The 18696-nt window shown below is 40.1% G+C and overlaps 1 protein-coding gene across 11 annotated transcripts in view; it reads left to right on the top strand.

The window, feature by feature from the left end:
• FOXP2 (forkhead box P2) overlaps nt 1-18696 on the top strand; it is a 651774-nt gene that overhangs the window by 268398 nt on the left and 364680 nt on the right. The window lies entirely within an intron of this gene.

Raw genomic sequence — 18696 nt, 5'->3', positions numbered from 1 at the left:
AACAACAAAGAAAACATTGAATTAATTCCTAAAGAAATAGTTTCTCACTTGTTATATGATACCTACACTGCCTTAAGGGGATGCTGTATATAATGCTTACAAAGCAGTATTGAGAGAAGTGTGTCAGTTCTCAAATATATGCTAAACCTTTCTAAACCCCAACATTTCTTGTCCAGGAATTTAAACTAAATCTAATTAATAGGTTTTTGTAACAGCAAAACAATCCTTTGAGCAGCACTTCAGTCATATGAGTATGCTAGATGTTACTTTAAAGACAGGGTTTCAGGGAGGAAAGGTGAGGGTGCCTTTAGGTTGTTCTGGTAGACGGTTGGCTGATTACTTAATCGCTGAAAATTCATTTTTTTTTATTCTCAGGTTTATACAGAATAGTAATGAGATCTGTGTTCATTTGCACATATATTCATTTATTCACTCATTCACAGTTTCTTTATACCATATTTTATTCTTTCATAATTTTTCATAATTTATTCATCATTGAGTATCAAGGGGAGAAGAAATCATATTTCATTTAAACACTGTATTTTTTAGACACTTTGTATGATTGTAACTGTTTACCGCATAATGTTTCCTCAGCCATTTCCTTAAGTTGGTATGTTGCAAATATTCTACCACTGGTGTTTTTGCATTTCACTGTTTTTGCATTTCCAGAAAATTCTACTGGATTTTCTGAGTTATTTCATGCATACTTTTCTAGATTTTCAGTTTGGAGACTACGTTTGAGTTGTTTGAACATCAGTTATATTGGAAAAAATTGAAGCAGATGCCTTATTTCCAACACTGTTTGCAGGAAAGGGGGTTAGGCACCTTACTAAACTTAGTCACTTTGCAATACCTTCCATACAGTGCGCAGACAGATGTTAGGTCTCCACTCTTAACTCATGGCACTTTACATGAAGTGCAATGCATTAGAGCCTTCTCCCTGACCCAGCAGACATTTGTTTACCTGGGGAAGCTGAAGCCAGCCTGCACAGGTGGTGGTACTTGGGGGGTGCTCAATCAGTCTCCAAGGAGGCTGCTGAACTGTCTCTCTCCCCATTTCTCCCCCTTCTCCCTCAGCTCTGGCCATTCAGTAGCCAGGAGTAGTCAGCATGGAGTTTCCAGCTGGTTTGAATGACAGAGTTGAAGGGGAGGGGGTGGGGAATGGGACCCCCTCACCACCCCCCACAGATCCCCTGGCTGAAGTTTTAGGAGAGGCCAGGTCTTTTCGAATAACCTTTTTGTTCTGTACTACTATGCTGTTCAGATGTTTTTATTTCCTGTGAGTGCTTTATAAAGTTGCAGGTACACATTCAAATTTCCTCTAAAGGAAATAATTGAAAGAGGTTGTTCTTCAGTATTGTGGTTAATCATTAATCGGGTATATGTTAGCTAGCTCTATGTTATATGTTTGATTATATTTAAGGTTTGGGATTGTTTTTTGCTTGTTTGTTTAGGGGGGGTTGTGGAGGGGATATTAGTGATTGTCTACATACATAATTATTTTAATATAATTTATAGAGTTGAAGTAAGAGGGGAAGGAGTGAGAGGGTAAGACAGGCAAGTATAATATGAAGCTGAGGTGAAAAGACTGAAGGAAGGAAAGAGAGAGGATTAGCAAACAGTGAACCAGCTCAGGGCATAAAAATCTAGTCAGGAATGTCCAACAGTCCTTGCTTTTGGCTGCTCCTGGAGGAAGCAGAGGGATCTACTGGCTGGGAATATCTGTCTGACCCCTCATTGTGGTTTTCCCACCACCCAAGCTCTGGAGGAAAGCGATGGTGGGGTGTGAAGAGCAGCAGTTCTGGATGTGTTATATTTTACACTGGAAATCTGAAACACAAACTGATTTCCAATGATCCAAGAGATGCCAAAATTGTTACCATGTTCAAAAAAAGCAGGAAGAACAGATTGGAGCAGTGATTGTGATATTTCACTCCTGTCAATAGCTGTAGAGATTTTTGGCCACATTCTTCTCAATAAACTCATCTTTCTTGCTAAGGAAATTTTATCCAAGTCCCAATGTCCTTTCAGACCATTCAGAGGTAAGATAGATATGATCATTATTGCTAGACAGATATAGGAGAAGAGTCGTGAGTAACGCCAAGATCTTTATGTGGGATCCATTGATTGGGCTGAGTTTTTTGATTCAATCACAGACAGGCCCTATATAGATCTTGATGAGATTTTGATGCCCATTAAAATTTGTTACCATTACCAGACTTCTTCATGAGAACATGACAGGAATTATCCTAAACTTGGAAAATGGCTTGAAAAAAAGCCCCCTTCATTAATGGAACTGGTGTCAAGCAAGGAGTTTTGATTATATCAATACTCTTTTCCATCTATCTCCCAGATGTTCCACGTCTCAATGCTGATAGACTTCTATCTGGATTCAGCATCCAGTGTTGCATGGATGGGAATCTCTAACATCAGCTGGTTACATTCCAAGTCAAAGACAACCTATCCTGCCATTTCTGGTCTTCAGTACACTGATAATTATTTTATGTGTGTCCATTCAGATAGAGAGGTCCTGGTCATTCTTGATTGCTTCTGTGAAGCACATGAAATGCTTGGATTCACTGTCTACTTCACAAAAATCAACGAGGTGCTCCTCCATATACTAAAATTAGAGGACAGTCCTTGTAGAATGTTGAGCATTTCCCTTATTGAGTAGTCACCTTTCTCAAACCTAATCAAAGATTATGGTATTGAACACTGGATAGCATCTGCCAGTGCTGCCTTTGGACATTTCCAAAATCATGTCTTTGATCATGACATCAGGACCCAAACCTGTCATCTAGCGGGCTGTTGTAATCCCTACCCTGTTGTATGGTGTGGGACTTGGATGACGTATGTGAAACACCTAAAAACTTAGGAACGTTACCATCGGTGATGCCTTCAGAAAATCATCTGTATCAGTTGGAAAGACAGAACGGTTGGAGATGTTTCCTCTGGCATCTCTAAACTAAGAATGGTGGGTGCCAAGGATGGTATGGAATAGGGGATAGATCATTCTAGAGAGATGTAGTCCAGTGCTTTCCCTCCAAAGTAGTCGGTCTCAACCTTTTTTGTACCAGGACCCATTTGTAAACATCAGTCCCAATCTTATGCCCCTCACTCCTGACCCACTTCCTTCTACCTCCAGGACCCAGTGCTCCAGTGTGTGGGGCAGGGGGTGGGGGTGGGGTTGGGAAGCCCCAAGCAGCTCTTTGCAAGGCTCGAGCTCTGCTAGCCTGCAAGGGAAAAGCCGAGGTTTCCCAATTTTTCTCCTTTAAAGGAGAATCCATTCTTAAAGTTGTTTGATCCATTTTTAAAGTCTGTTCATGACCCTTTCATATATTCTTGTGACTCACTTGTGGGTTGCAACCCACAGGTTGAGAAATGCTGCTCTAAAGCATGAACTCCTACCACTGTCAGAAACAAGGGACTGACCTAGATGAACGATTGGTCTGACTCAGTATAGAACTTCTTAAGTTCTTATGTCAGGAAAACAAATGCCAGCATTCTGGCTTAAGCAAACACCACCAGCCTTGAAGCCAAGTTTATATGGCACCAGCTCCATATACAGGACATATCATAAGGATGCTAGACAGCCTGTTCCTGAAACAGGTCTCATACTCCCAACTTATTGATGGTCACCGCTCAAGAGGTGGGCAAAAGAACAAAATCAAGAATACCTTGAAGGCCAACCTAAAGAAATATCATATTGACAGTAACACTTGTGAGACTCAAGCACTGGATTGCCCCCAGTGGTACCGTGATGTACAGCAGGGTATCAGTCACTTCAGGCAAACTCCCCTCACTATTGAGGTGGATAGATGTGAGAGGAAAAGGGAAAGAGCCATGACCTGACATCACTAGGACCTAGTCCTTCCTCACAAAGCTAGTTGCTATGTCTGCAGTCAAAAGTACAGATCTTGGATTGGCCTCCTCAGCCATCTCTGGAATCACCAATGACTCCCTTGTTTACTGGAAGACTGTCTTCCTTGTGTTGAGGGACTGCCAATGACAATTTGCACTCTACCCACTTCAGTGTAGGAGTCCCTTTGGCTGCTTATGCACCTGTTCCTATCACCTCAAGTCTCTGGAGTGTCATCTCTTTATATTAAAGCTAGAAATAAATATGGAGAATAACCTGATGGACTTAAATGATGACAAGCCATCAGTGTCATCTTCAGTGTAACTTTCAGTGGAGGAAGGTATATATGGGAGCCCTAAAAACGACACTATTTAAAAAAAAAAAAAAAACTACATTCAAGTGGGTGATATTGAAAGTAGTAGAAACATTGCAAAATGGGGAGGTGGTAATATGGAGGAAAACAAAGAAGACATGAAACATTAGAAGAATAATATTAGACCAGGTAACCAGATTGTGTGCACAAAAATAAACTTTAACTGTTTTTTGATAACTTTATTTCTTTAATCAAAATTCTCACCTTAATTTCTAACAGGAGGATTTGTAAGATAAAGGCATGGAAAACTTTCTGGTAGTGCCAGAAATTATATAAAACAGTAAGGTATTTAAGTATTTAATCTTTCTTTTTATGAAAGGCAGTGTAGTTCTACTGAAATTAGCACAGTTATGGTGATTTATAGCAGCTGAACATCTACCCCCTAAATGGTGAAAACATACATCTATGACAAAATTAAGTGTGAATAAATCCTTATTTTTCCTCTATCCTTTAGAGAGTGGTTGAGTCATGTCCTTAAGTGTAACTCAAAAAAAATTGGAGGGCAAGGAAGGGGGGACAAATATACTTGGGAGAAATCCAGCTGTGGCAACACCAATCACTTGATTTGAGGATGATCTCTGCCACAGCTTATTGATGGGTGTTGAGGTGACTTAAGTGTTAAGCCCTTGATCTGTCTGCACAAATTGCAGATCTTTCTGTAGGGGAGAGTAGGCTGTAGGCTGGGATTCCTGTCCTTTTCCTTCCTCCAGTTTCTGTTCCCTGCTTCAAGAGCAAGAAACTTCATCTCAAAATAGGATGCCACTTTGTTGAGGTTGCATTGCCACTGGATTATCAGCCAGCTCCCCTGAACTCTAGATGTTGGCATTAATTTTCTTGAGGTATGTCTTCAACATATCTTTAAAGTGTTTCCTCTGGCTGCCATGAGATCTCAGGCAACAAATAAGTTGGGAGGCATCTGGAGACCTCTCCAAGCTCTTGAGATGATAGTGGTAGTCCACTCATGTTTCACATACATAGAGAAGAGTGGGGATGATGACTTCAATGTAGACCTGTATCCGGTGTCTTTCTGTAGATTGTGATCAATAAAGATATGCTTAAACAGTTTCCAAAGAAAGCACTTGTATAATGGATCTGGTGCTGCATCTCCTTCTCAATGTTCACTCCCTGAGAGAGGTGGCTACCAAGGTACAGGAAGTGCTTCAAGGTCTTTGCCTTAATGGTAATTTGGTGAGGGGGTTGCATTCATGGCCTGAGGCAGGCTGATAGAATACTTCAGTTCCTTGATGTTGAGAGAGAGGCCCAAAGTTCAGTAAGCTTCTGCGAAGAGATGCAGTATGCTCTGGAGGTTTTATTCAGTGTGCACAAGGACAGCAGAGTTGTTAGCAAACTGAAGGTCAAGAATGATTGCTTTGAGTATTTTGGTCTTCAAGCAAAAACATCCCTAATTAAAGAGCCCTTTATCCACTCAGTATTCAGTTTCAGTTTTAGAAGGATGCCCTTAACAAGAACCAGGATGACTGTAAAAAAATGGGGAACAGAGTTGGGTCAGTGATGCTTTACCCCATTTTGGATAATAAATGGCTCTGTTTCTGTTTCACTGTGTAGAGAAGTCATGGTAATCTGGTCATGGAGAAGCCTCAGGATCTTGATTTTTTTTCAGGACATCTAAATATGGCCAATACTTCCCACAAGGCTTCATGATTGATGGAATCAAAGGCCTTAGTGAGGTCAGTGAAGGCCCTATACAGGTCCTGATGTTTCTGATACTTTTTTTGGACCCAGTGGGCAGCAAAGATCAATTCAATTGCCCCATGGGATGGTCTGAAACCACACTGAGATTGCAGCAGGACTTCCTCAGCAAAAGGTAGAAGATGGTTCTAGAAGATGCAGCAGAGGTTTGTCCCTGCTGTGGAAAGGAGGAATGAGACCTCAGTAGTTCCCATGTACAGAATGATCTCCTTTACTGAAGATAGTGATGATGTTGGCATTCCTCAAGTCCCCAGGGATCTCTTTGCTGTTCCAAATGTGTAGAATAAATTAATGGATTGTCAGTACCAGTTCCTCATTGCAAGTTGTAGTTTTCAGCAGGTATGCCATCCAGTCCAGTATGCTGTCTGGTCCAAGGTTTCCTTGATGGTACTCCAGACTTTTCATAGGATAGGAGGGCTAGTGAAGGATCCTTTTTCAGGGTTTTGCGGGATGGACTTGATCCTCCACAGTCAACTCACAGTTCAGAAGCACCTCAAAGAGCTCTTTCCATCTAGCTTGGATAGCTACATTGTCTTTCAGGAGCATTGGTCTATCCTGCTGTCTTAGGGAAGTAGGACCATGGGAAGTTGTGCTGTAGATGGGCATAAGGAGCTTCTAAAATCTCCCAAATGCAAAAGAAAAGCATATAGGCAATGGAAGAATTGGACTGGTAACCAAGGAAGTGTACCAGGAAGTAGGAAGAGACTGCAGGGACAGTATAAGGAAGGCAAAGATAAAATGAGCTGCACCTACAAAGGAGGTTAAGGATAATAAGAAGAGGCTACATAAGTATGTTGGCCATAAAAGAAGGACCAAGGAAGCTATGGGTCCTCTGTTAACAAGCAAGGCTTTACTGGTTGGCCTTGCTTCCATTTCTGCTACATATATCAGTGGGTTTTTTTAACAGAAGATGTAAAAAAGGTAGATCTAGTCAACAACTACTTTGCCTCATTTTTCACAGAAAAATGAAGTTGCAGCTATGAACCTAATAAGGATTATTTGGATAAAAAAGGAGGCAAGGAGAGGGAGGAGATTAATAGAAGAGACAATCACAGTTTTTGTTCGGTTTGAATTGTTAAAGTCAGCAAAACTGGATGAACTTCATCCCAGGATACTGAATGAACTGACAGAGGAGATCTCGGAGCCTTTGGCAATAATCTTCATGACGTCACTGGAGATGGGCCAGGTACCAGAGGAGTAGGTAAGAGCCAATGTAGTTCCCCTCTTTAAAAAAAGGCAAGGAGGGAGACCTGGGGAACTACAGACTGGTTAGCCTCACATCAATATCTGGGAAGCTCCTGGAGCATATCCTAAGGCAGGTCATTTGCAAGCATCTGGAGGAGGAAAGGCTGGTCACTGGCAGCCAACATGGATTTATGAAAATGAAATCATGTCAGACAAACTTGATCTCCTTCTCTGACAAAGTAACTACTTAAATGGATGAAGGGAGTGCTGTGGATATAATATAGCTGGACTTCAGCAAGACTTTTGACATGGTCCCACACACGCTTCTCAAACACGTTGGAAAAATGTGGACCAGATAAAACTGCGACAAGCAGGGAGATAACTGGTTCCATAGACAAAAACAAAGCAAATGGTAATTATTGATCGGTCCATGTCAGAATGGCAGGAGGTTTCAAGTGGAGTCTCGCAGGGGTCTGTCTTGGGCCCATGCTGTTCAACATTTTATTAACGATTTGGATGCTGCCATAGAAAACTTTTTGAGCAAGTTTGCAGATGATATGAAACTGGGAAGGAAGGCAAACATGTTGGAGGATGGGAGTGCAATTCAGAAGGCTCTCAACAGATTTGAAAGTTGGGGTAGAGCTAACTGGATGAAGCTTAATGCAGACAAATGCAAGGTGCTACACTTTGGGAGTAATAATCAAAAACACAAATATAAAATGAGTGGCACCTGGTTGGATGTCAGCACTATGGAAAAGGTCTTAAGAGTCTTGGTAGATCACAGATTCAATATCAGTCTTCAGTGTGATGCAGCCATGCAAAAGGCAAATGCAGTTTTGGGATGCATCAATAGAAGCATTAAGTGCAAAACACGGGAGGTGGTAGTGCCTCTACTCTGTACTGGTTAGGTCTCATCTGGAGTACTGTGTGGAGTTCTGGACTCCACATTTTTAAACGGATATGAAGAAATTAGGGGTGGTCCACAGGTCGGCAACAAAGCTGATAAAGAGCTTGGAAAGCAAGTCATATAAGGAGAGGCCAAAGGAGCTAGGCATGTTCAGTTTGTGGAAAAGATGCTTAAGAGGGGACATGACAGCAGTCTTCAAATACTTGAAGGGGTGCCATAAAGAAAAGGGAAAGCACCTTTTCTCTTTTGCTGCAAAAAGGAGAAAGTGAACTAATGGCTGAAAACTGCAGAAAAGCGAGTTGAGGTTGGATATCCAGAAAAAACTTCTGTAGAATAAATTGCCTAGAGAAATTGTGGGCACTCCTATCACTGGAGGTGTTCAAGATGAAGTTGGACAGCCACTGGTTGGGGATGATTTAAACCAGTGGTCTCCAAACTTTTTATGGTAAAGATCAGTTTTTGGAAGTAAAGGGCACCCCAGGATGTACTGTGCACCCCCCTGTACCCTCCCTCCGCCCCCCAGCAGGCAAGTGGGCAAGGCTCAACTGAAAGAAAATGTAGAAATAGAAGTATATAAAAGTATATAACAGTAGGTGGTGTGGGGAGCAGGTAGGGCTGCAGGGAAGCTGGGCTGGGGGCTGTAGGCAGCTGCAGCAGGAGAGGAGGGGTATGCATGCTGCCAGGATTGTAACCAAGATCCCACGTGTGCCCAAGGGGCTGTTCAATCCTACCCCTGGTCGTCCCAGGGGCAAGGGGGGGGGATGCTCCCACCACTGAGCACAGCTCGGCAGAGACTCCGGGGGCCCCTGTCCCCCCCAACCTGTACTTGGGGTACAGCAGCAGCTTCCTCCATCCTAAGTACAGGTGGGCTGGGGGACATGGGCCCCTGAGGCCTCTGCTGTGCTGTACCCTGCAGTGAGAGCCCCCTGCTCCCAAATGTGTCCCTGGATGACCAGATCTTCCCAGAGCCAGTCAGGCTGGGGCCCGACCCCACTTGTGTGCCACTGCTGGTCTGAGCTGCACTCACCCAGCAACTGGATGCACGTGGCATTGGGCCAGACCTGGCTGGGTCTGGAAGTCTCCATGGTCCAGGGGCATGGAGAGCCCCAGTCAAGGCTAGGCCAGGCCAGGGCCTGACCCCATGTTCTTTTGGTTGCCAGGCAGGCCTGGTTCAGCCCAGTGGTGGCAGAGAAGTGGCATTGGGCCCCGGCCTGTTTCGGTCTGGGATGCTTTGCTGGCTAGGGCATTGAGGGGGGCCCAGCAGGGGCTGGGTGCTATGTGCTCTGGGTGCCCATGTTCCCTCCTGCCCCTGTACTGTGGGCGCCCATGCCTCCTCCCCCCCCCCATGCTGCAGCAGCAGCCTTCAGCAGCAGCCAGTTTATCCAAGAGCACAGGTTGGGGGGGGCACATCCTCAGGGCCCCCACCAGGCTGTGCCCAGCAGCAGGAGCCCACCCCCACCATCCAATGGAGCTTGGTCTCTACTTACCTTCCCCTGCTCCTGGCTCAGCCACAGGTTAGTCCCTCACCTCAGGGGCCTCAATCTGGCCCCTACCCCTTCCCTCCCTGAGAATGACATGCACACTCACCACCCCAAGCCCCACCACATGTGCACATGCCCAACTGTCCCCCTCCACTCAGAATCAACCTAAAGAGGTTCTGGGATCAACTGGTTGATCGCAAGCCCTGGATTAGTAACCACTGATTTAGACATAGCTATGCCTGTGTTTACTATCAGTATTTCCCATGCTGCTCAGCTTTGCTGGTTGCCCTTGCTCCCCTTTCTGCTACATGTGTTGGGGTATGATTAAGCCCAATGCCTCCTTCAGAGGCATTGTGTGTTGGCTGTGGGCATGGCTGGGGACTTTGACTTGGGTGTGTCAGTACTCCTGCTGGGACCAAAGCTGGAGGCTCCTGGCTACAGGGTCTTGCCCCTCCACTCAGGGGCAGAGCGAACTCTATATATAGAGTCAGGAAGGACTTTTACCCCATAGTTAAATTGGTATGGACTGTGGGGGGGGGGAGGTTGCCTTCCTCTGTAGCAGGGGATGTAGCCCTCTACCAAGGCTGTCTTGAGCCTATATTGAGAACATTTCATAGAAGCGGGATATTGGTTGCTGTGGTTCCTCCTCCTTTACCTGTGGCAGGTTAAGGTGTTAGGGCTCTATTGTGCCAGGGTTGATGGCCTTCTCATGTAAAGTTTAGATTATGGTTTGTATGGAATGATTTGCATAGGGATGATCGTGCCTCAGGCAGAAGTTGGACTGAGTCACCTCTGGAGGTCCCTTCCAGTTCTACTTCTCTGTGATTCTATGGTTTCATTATCATTTCTGTTGGGATGCCACCTAGTGGTCCCAATCATAGATAAAAGGCACAGTGAACATAACAGAAAGATATTCCATACCTCAAAGTAGTTTACAATCTAAGGATAAAACAAAAGATAACAGATCCATAAAACAAATGTGAGGGCACAAGACCTGTCTTTTTCATACTTAAGTACTCTGGACTACACATCTTTTCAAATTTGGTCTCACCATATCAGTATGATAAGGATGGAGTATTACCTTCTGTTCTGTGACCTAATGCCTCTTCAGGATTGCAGTCAGGGCATGATTTGTGTTGTGGTATTTCTTTAAAAATCTTATCTAATTTGTAGAATATTGTCATACTTGGGCCTGCTTTGGCATTAATGTTTTTCAGTTTTTTCCATCCCATTGATTAGGTTTTAGATTTCTTTTTCTAGTTGACTGCCATTTTGTTTGGGTAATCCTCAAATTTTAACCTTTTCCAGTTTGAATCCATGATTTCTATGCTTATAGAGGTCATCTAGTCCAACTCCCTGCATGAGGCAGGATCATCCCTATCAAAACCATCCTGTAGAAACCATAATCTAAACCCTACATAAAATTACCATTAACCCTGACACAACACAGACCTAACACGCTAACCTGCCATAGGTAGAGTAGGGGAACCACAGCAACCAATGTCCTGCTTGTATGAAATCTTGTCAGTATATGCTCAGGCGATCCTGGGTATGGGGCTATGCCTCCAGTTACAGACAAAGCAAAACCCCTCACAGTCCATACCAATCTAACCATGGGGTAAAAGTCCTTCCTGACTCTATATGGAGATTGGTCTGACTATGAGTGGAGGGGCAAGACCCTCAAGCCAGGAACCTTCAGCTTTGGTCCCAGCAGGAATACTGACACAATCAAGTCAAAGTCCTCAGCCTTGCCTATAGCCAGCACCCAATTCTTCTGAGGGAGGTTTTCTCAACATATGCCAATTTAATACAATAGTCCAGTTTTGGTATTTCATATCTAACCTTCTTTTCCAGATTATTGAAGACAATAAAAAATCTAGTGCTAGCACCAAGATTTATGATGTGCAAGTGAAGTCCTCTCCCTAAATTTGCTACCCTAACACTTACTACTATTCTGTTTATTTTTGTTCAATTAGATTTTGATGAATGTGGGACTGCTGATTTCTATAAATTTTTTACTTAGTTGTATGAATGAGATATTTTAAAAGATATCTCAGTGTCACATCTAAGTAGTAAGTTTAATCTTCAACATGTATTTAATTTGTCAACGTCACTTGTAAGTTTTTTACTATGAAAATTTGTTGCCATGCTTCCTAGATCAGTTCCTGCTTGTTGACTAGAATTGATCCATGGAAGGTTGGACCATGTATAGCTTTAGGTTGTTAGGTTGACCCGGTTTAGCATAAAATACTGTATTCTACAAAATAATGAAATTCATTTTCTGTTGAGATTAGATTATATATGTTATCTAGTAGATGTTTACATAGTTGATGTTCTCTCCAATTATAGTAGTTTCTAATTTCAAGAAACGGCTAAATATTGGACCATTTATTTTTGTCATCATTTCCAATCTTACTATTCTGCAGTAGACGCATTGCATAGTTTTCTTTTTTATTTTCATGCCTTGTATACCTATTCAAAATGTATCACAAAATGTGTATTTCTTGCTATTATTTTTTTAATAATGCATATTTTCATTTTCACGTTATGTTTCCCTCACACTTGTGTGTGATTCTTTTGATAAGTAGTTTTACAGATGCCATCTCTCCTCTCTGTCTAGAAAGAGACAGAAAGGTATGAAATGTATTGACTGAGTTACTGTTTGATTTGGTGTTCAAGATACTGTGGTTGATTATCCTGAATGAACTTATCATCAATATGGAAAATACTAAATTAATTTAGGATTTCAGAGCTGCTATAAAATCTGCCATCCTTGACTCAAGGTGTAAAACTGACTGCTCTAGAACTTGTTTAGGGTGAGGGGTTGGCAGTGGTGTGTGTGAAGATCACACATTTCATATAGAACATTGGTTATATCCACACACTTGTATTTTCTGTTATATGGAACAGTTTTAACATGTGTTAATATAAATAGTTGTGTTTCAAAACTTTTCAGAGATTGCTGCTCTATCCATGGACTCTGTTGGTGGTTTGGTAGGACTTGCTATGATAAAAAGAATATATATTTAATGGCATCCAGATTTGTTGGATAATTTACCTCCTGTCCATCTTTATCTACACAATGGTGATTCAGGTTTAGCAAGGTCTTTTAAAAATATGTTACTAAAATACTATTTCTATAAAGTTTTCATTTTACCAAGAGGAACTGTTTGGGCATTACAGTAAACCTAGGTTGCATTCTTAAGGATATGGAATCAAGGTTGTCTTGTGGAATTTTTTTCTTTCCACTTTCTTAATAAATTTGCTCTGATTCAGGTGAGACTGACAATTTTACCTGTCATCAGATCAATCTTTTTGGGAATGCTTCTGGAGTTTTGTATTACTTGCTACGTTTTTCTTGATTTGTTTAATTTACTGTGGGAAGAGTAACATTGTCCTAATTAAAGAGTATTACGCCTTGCTTCTCAAAGAACAGGTAGCCAGGTTGTACTTTGCAACTCCCAGGTGTAAGAAATCTATTCTTGACACTAGCTATTTCCCTAACTTTGATCTTGATCTTTAAAGTTGCAGGAAGGCAACTCTGGCTGTATCCTGGGGTTCTTGTTCTCCTAACTTTTCATGATTGTTTTAGGCTGGAATATGGCCAAGGAATTTACTCTAGTATCTTAGTGGTGTGGTTCCTCTTTACTATGTAATGGACAAAGATTGGGTATCAATGTTGACTTTCTAATATCTATTCGCTGCCTTTCATTCCTTTGACTTTGTAGTCGTAGGACTTTACTAGGACTGCAAAAAGGAAACTTGAACACCATAAATTATAATAGCTGAAAGAGCTTTTTTTACATAGGTTTTGCCTTCTGCTTTTTTTATGCTCAGTGCTAAAAATATGTCTTTTCTAGTCTGAATTTGTTAGCTTCAAATTCCAACCATAGTACTTTGGATCTTTGTCAGCTAGCCTAAGGAGCTCTCCATTCTTTTAGTTCTGTTCTAATATAGGTACTTATGTACAGTGATCAAAGTCCTTTAATAACCTCCTTTTTGAGAAACAGCACAGATTTAGTTCCTAGGGTCATTCACTGCAAGACATATTTTTCAGTCCTTTAAAATCTTTCTTGTGGCTCTTCCCTGAATCCCCAATAATTTACCAACATCCTTCTTTAAGTGTGAATATTAAATTCTTCTCTCCTTTGCTGCTCTTCCTTTGCAGCTTTCAGGATTCAAAGTTGCAAGCCTATTGGGCTGTTATCACTGTAGTACTGATATCAACACCACACACAGTTTGAACACAGTTTTGTCTTTTATATTGCATGGTGCATTATTTCAGCTGTGTGTAATGTTTCAAATATAGGCTAGAGTTTATTGCCAGGTGGCATGAATCATGCATATAAACATTTTATAGACAACAGATGCAAGGATATGTAGGAATTTGTCTAATCCCCTTAGAGGTACACACTTCAGTTTTTCCTCACTGATTGCTGGTGCTGGGTACTAGGAGCTTTGGTGTAAAAATCCATCTGAAATCTAAGAATGGTAGCAATGATAATCTGAAATTTATAATTAGCCTATCATCTATAGCTCTCAAATGCTGCAAATGATAGAAAGAATTGTTACAAATTGGGCAACTTTTAATGGCAAGGTTATGTCACTTCAGAAAGATGCATCAAGAAATCAACAAAAGATTTAAGAGGAGAATGCAAATTCCTATGTTTCATTACCTGACCACAGCTTCCCATTTTATATGCACTTTCCATTCAAACATAAGTCATTTGCATGAATCAATGAGAATATTATTATTTTGGAACTAAATTGTCATGTGTATATATTTGTCAGGTGATGCAAGTTGCAAATATACTTGACCACATATCTCCAAAATATTCTCATTGGTTCCTGTTGGAAAGATTAGAGGTATAATGGTGCTTTAGTTGATGTTTTCCTCTTCAGAAAGCCTTTCTCAGAGCAAATCCATAGTTTGGCATTTGCTAGCCTTTTAAAACCCTCTCAGTCCACTCATTTGATTTAGTACAAGAGAGAAGAGTATCAGGCTCACAGCGTGCACATATTGTTCAACGGAGGTGCAGTTCTTCAGCTGAAGCTTTTCTCATTCAAAGATACTTTGGAAATCACTTGAGAATCTTTAATCTTTTTTCCATTTCTATTCTACATTTTATCAGTAAAGAGTATAGTGGCAGGACATAAAACAATATGATGGTCTTGTTTTCACACACAATATTGCCTCTAGAATGAATTTTCAGTTGAAACAGGATTTTACAGAATTGTGAAAGCTAAGTTGCATGGTTTTCTTAAGATTTCTGTAAAAACAAACAACAGTGAAATTGGATAAAACTTAGCTCTGAAATTATTTTTAAAAAGTGTATTGGTTGATGACAGCTTATTTTGTTAAGTAAGCAGATTCCATATGTGGTATTAAGTAAATCATTTTGTGATTTGATAATGGCCTACCGGGATAAAACATCCTGTAATATAACTATGTCTGAAGCTATTTACTGTTTTTGCTCTGCCAAGTAGCGATTGTTTAGTCTGCTAACACTTGTACTAAAGGTTATTTGGGGTAGTGGTTAGCAGTTGTTTTCAAAGCAAATGTTAAATCTAAGAAGACATTCCCTGGAAAAAATCCTGTTTGGGTAAAAAAATACTTGATTTTTGCTCTTGTTCAATGTTCTTTTGGTGTTTCAAGTATGGCTGTTGAAATCTATACTTTATATGATCTCATTGTACTGCCTGCATTTCATTAATGACTGACTCTGTTTAGGGCTTGGGGAGTGAAATATTTTTCATATGACACTACCCAATATGTGTACAGTGAACCAGCTGCAAAAACCATACACCATCTGACTTTGTGGGTTTTGAAGGTGTGAAAAGTTCAGTTGCTTAGACTAGGGCTAATATCTATTTGCTACACCATATGGAAATGGTACTACTGTAGACTTAAACTGAAAAAAAAAATCAGTATCCTTGTTTTAAATAAAGACCAAAATATATATTTTATATTTTGTGAGAAGAATGTTTGCAGTGCAGGTAAGTTTGTATTTATATGCAGTTTAAACTGTGTTTTAATAGCATGCAATTTTCATTTTTATTACATGCACTTAAAATCTATACAAACAGGAAACATACAAATAGTTTGTGTATGTTTATTATGTAGTACATTTACAGCATTTGAAAGCAGTAATTTTGTGATTTATTGAACCAAGATAAGCAACTGTAAGTCACTGGAAACTGAATTTAGCTTTGGAGCTGGCATTTTGAAGCCAAGGGTAGGATGTTGTGAAGATAGCTTAGGAGTCTGCATTTTTCACATTCACCTTTCACCAGAAGAATTACTGACGTACCTGCCATACAACATCTACAAATCTCCAAAAGCAGCTGTGCATAGTTTATATGGACTCTTCTATTTTGGCCAGTAGCTAAATGAAAAGCAATTCATTATTTTTTGTTTGTTTTGTTTTCATTTTATTTCTGTTTCAATTTGGGGAGGATGAGTGAAAAAGGCTGAATTAAATTTGAATATATTTAATCAAGATGCAAGCAGTTATAGCACTTAACATGGTTTTATGAAGTATATCCTGTGTGATCTTGGGGGGGGGGGGGTTGATGGTTTTCAGGTATATGGATTAGGTGGAAATATTGAAAATATTTAAATGGTAAATGTTGCTTTTAATCATATTATTTTGGAAATGTTGTAAGTGCATTTGACTTACTCTAGCAAGAAGCATAATTTTAAACATACTCTAAATTATTACAATATAGGGTAATTCCATAAGGAAGACTGTACTGACCTGAATCACTCCCATGAGGCTGTGAGAGAGGAATATACACAAACACGCTCTGAATCATCTACATCAGATGATGGCCATTTTATCTTATACTATGTAATATGTGGAGCCAGGACATTAAATTTGCAGTGAATGTAGTGACAACATTCTATTTTTAAGAATAGTCTAACCAGCATGTCTTTCTCATTTCTCATTCTCTTTCTCTGTGCCTTTCTTGTTCATTAACAGTATGTAGAACTAAGAAAACATAGGAAAAACATAAAATAAGACTTGAATAGTTTTATGAAGAAAACACAATGATCTTCCTTGATGGTATTTACAAGCCTTTTAATTCATAAACATTAGAGTGAAATTTTAAAATTAAAGTTTGATTTTAAAATTTCACAAAAATTTTGAAACTTAAAAAAGTATTCTCACAGGTTTCTTCAAACAAGTACAGCAAATGAGTAAAAATGGAAACTTGTGATAGATAATTTGTGAACAGAAAAATACCAGCCAGTTTTATAGCTGGGGTCATTTAGTCAGAGAAGAGAGTGGATAATGTGGCTTACATCAGTGGCACCCTTCTTTCTGGCCCCATAGGCTGGATGAGTGACATAGGGTCATTCAGCTGGCCAGATTCTTTGCCAAGTCAGTGTGCAGGATTGGTCCATAGGTGTGATTCAGTGCACCGACCCAACCCTTTGTGCCCAAATTTGGCTGTGTACTGCACACAGAGCCACATTATCTGGCTCACAGGGCTCCCTTTGGGGCCAGAAATTTGGCTTCAGGGACAAGCAATTAATGGTGCCACTGCTTCCCTGCTGCCATATTTCTGGCCTCTTTAGGAGCCCTGCAAACTGGATGACATGAGTCCATCCCTGATTTACATGATGAATCAGATGGTGTGAAATATAGATCACAAATAGCAACAAATCATGGGAAGAAGATCATGTCAAAGTTGTGTTTCAATAGTTGGACAAATAATTGCAGATAGTGGAAAAATACATAAATATATTACCTTTCTGAGGATAACAGTCAAATAAGAAATATTGCAAAAAATGTCAGATAAATTATTCACAATGCATTATCTCAACAATTTTAGAGATAAGATTAGCAAAATTAAGAAAGTAACCTTTGACAATGGGTCTAAACACCAAGTCTCTGAAACACTGTTGAAAATTGCTATACTGACAGCAGTTGAACAAAACCTTTTTAAGCATGCTTATGAAAACTCTGGTTGAGACTTGATTCCATCCATAATGAGGTTCAGTGCAAAAATAGGTGTATAAGTATCATAGCAATGCACTTGCTTCTAAAATTGACCCAATATTGCCATCCAAGAAAAGAAAGGTGGATGGGAGGGAAGGAAGGAAGGAAGTTTTCAGTCCTTATGTTTTATTGAAAGCTCTCATGATACATAATCCATCTAGTGAAATCTGTTCCTAACTTGTATTAATTTTTTTAATATCCATATCATATTGTTATTCTTAATTTGCTTTCTAGTTTCTGATCTGTCTTAATGCATTATCCTTTCAAGCTTTCTTCTGCAATCATGAGAGCTAGAAGGTTTTGTTTTAGAAAAAAAGTTGAGATTCTCATAGAATCTCTTTATTTCCACCAACTGTAGCTTTAAGAAAAATGGCAAATATTGTGAGACTTGCCATTAAATCTTGCGAGTTGGGACACATCAATTTTGTCCTCCTTTTTAATCTCCATTTGTAAAAATAACATTGTGTAATTTAGTATAATTTTAATTTTTTGGTGAAATCCTAGCACCATTGAAGTTGGTGGATTTTGCCATGGACTTCAACAGCACCATTATATATTTCTATTTGTAGTCCCTTCTGGTGTACTGTTTCCTCCAAATATAGCCTTAGTATCCTGCTCCTTCACTTTTCTATATCTGCACCTCCTGTGTGGCTCATGATGAGTCAGCACTATGTAGTAGCTGGACTGGTAAACTAGTGCCCAAAGGGACAGCAATGTAATTAGGAATTTATAACTTTAACAATATATATTGTTCTTGCTTGCTACATGTTAGAGCAAGGAAAGTGAAAAAAAATGATCAGGACTAAAGAGGAAGCTAGCAAAGACTGTGAAACAAGTAAGGAAAAAACGGGATGGTAGAAGAGGAAGCATGCAAGAAGGTATGATAGAAAGATTCTGTATATCTAATGTAAAATCATGGTGCCATACAGTTGATGGAAATTTTGCTATTCAGTGGGGCAATGATTTGACTTTTGTGATTAAATTAAATTTATGCTATTTTTTCCATGTAATGTTATAGTCTCAATAATACCTTGGGGGAATACAAAAATGGCATATTGAACTTTTAACAAACCAAATGATAAAATGTGAAAGGTATGTGAATAAAGGTATACAAATCTAGGCAACTATTTAGAAATCTGAAAATGAGGGGCAGGGGAGAAGGAAAACATGGGAAA

The sequence above is a fragment of the Crocodylus siamensis genome, chromosome 4, assembly GCF_052110815.1.
Source record: "Crocodylus siamensis isolate JL-2025a chromosome 4, ASM5211081v1, whole genome shotgun sequence".
In the NCBI taxonomy this organism is placed as follows: domain Eukaryota; kingdom Metazoa; phylum Chordata; order Crocodylia; family Crocodylidae; genus Crocodylus; species Crocodylus siamensis.
Note: the sequence above shows the minus strand (reverse complement) of the source record. Positions and strands in the feature narration are given on the sequence as shown.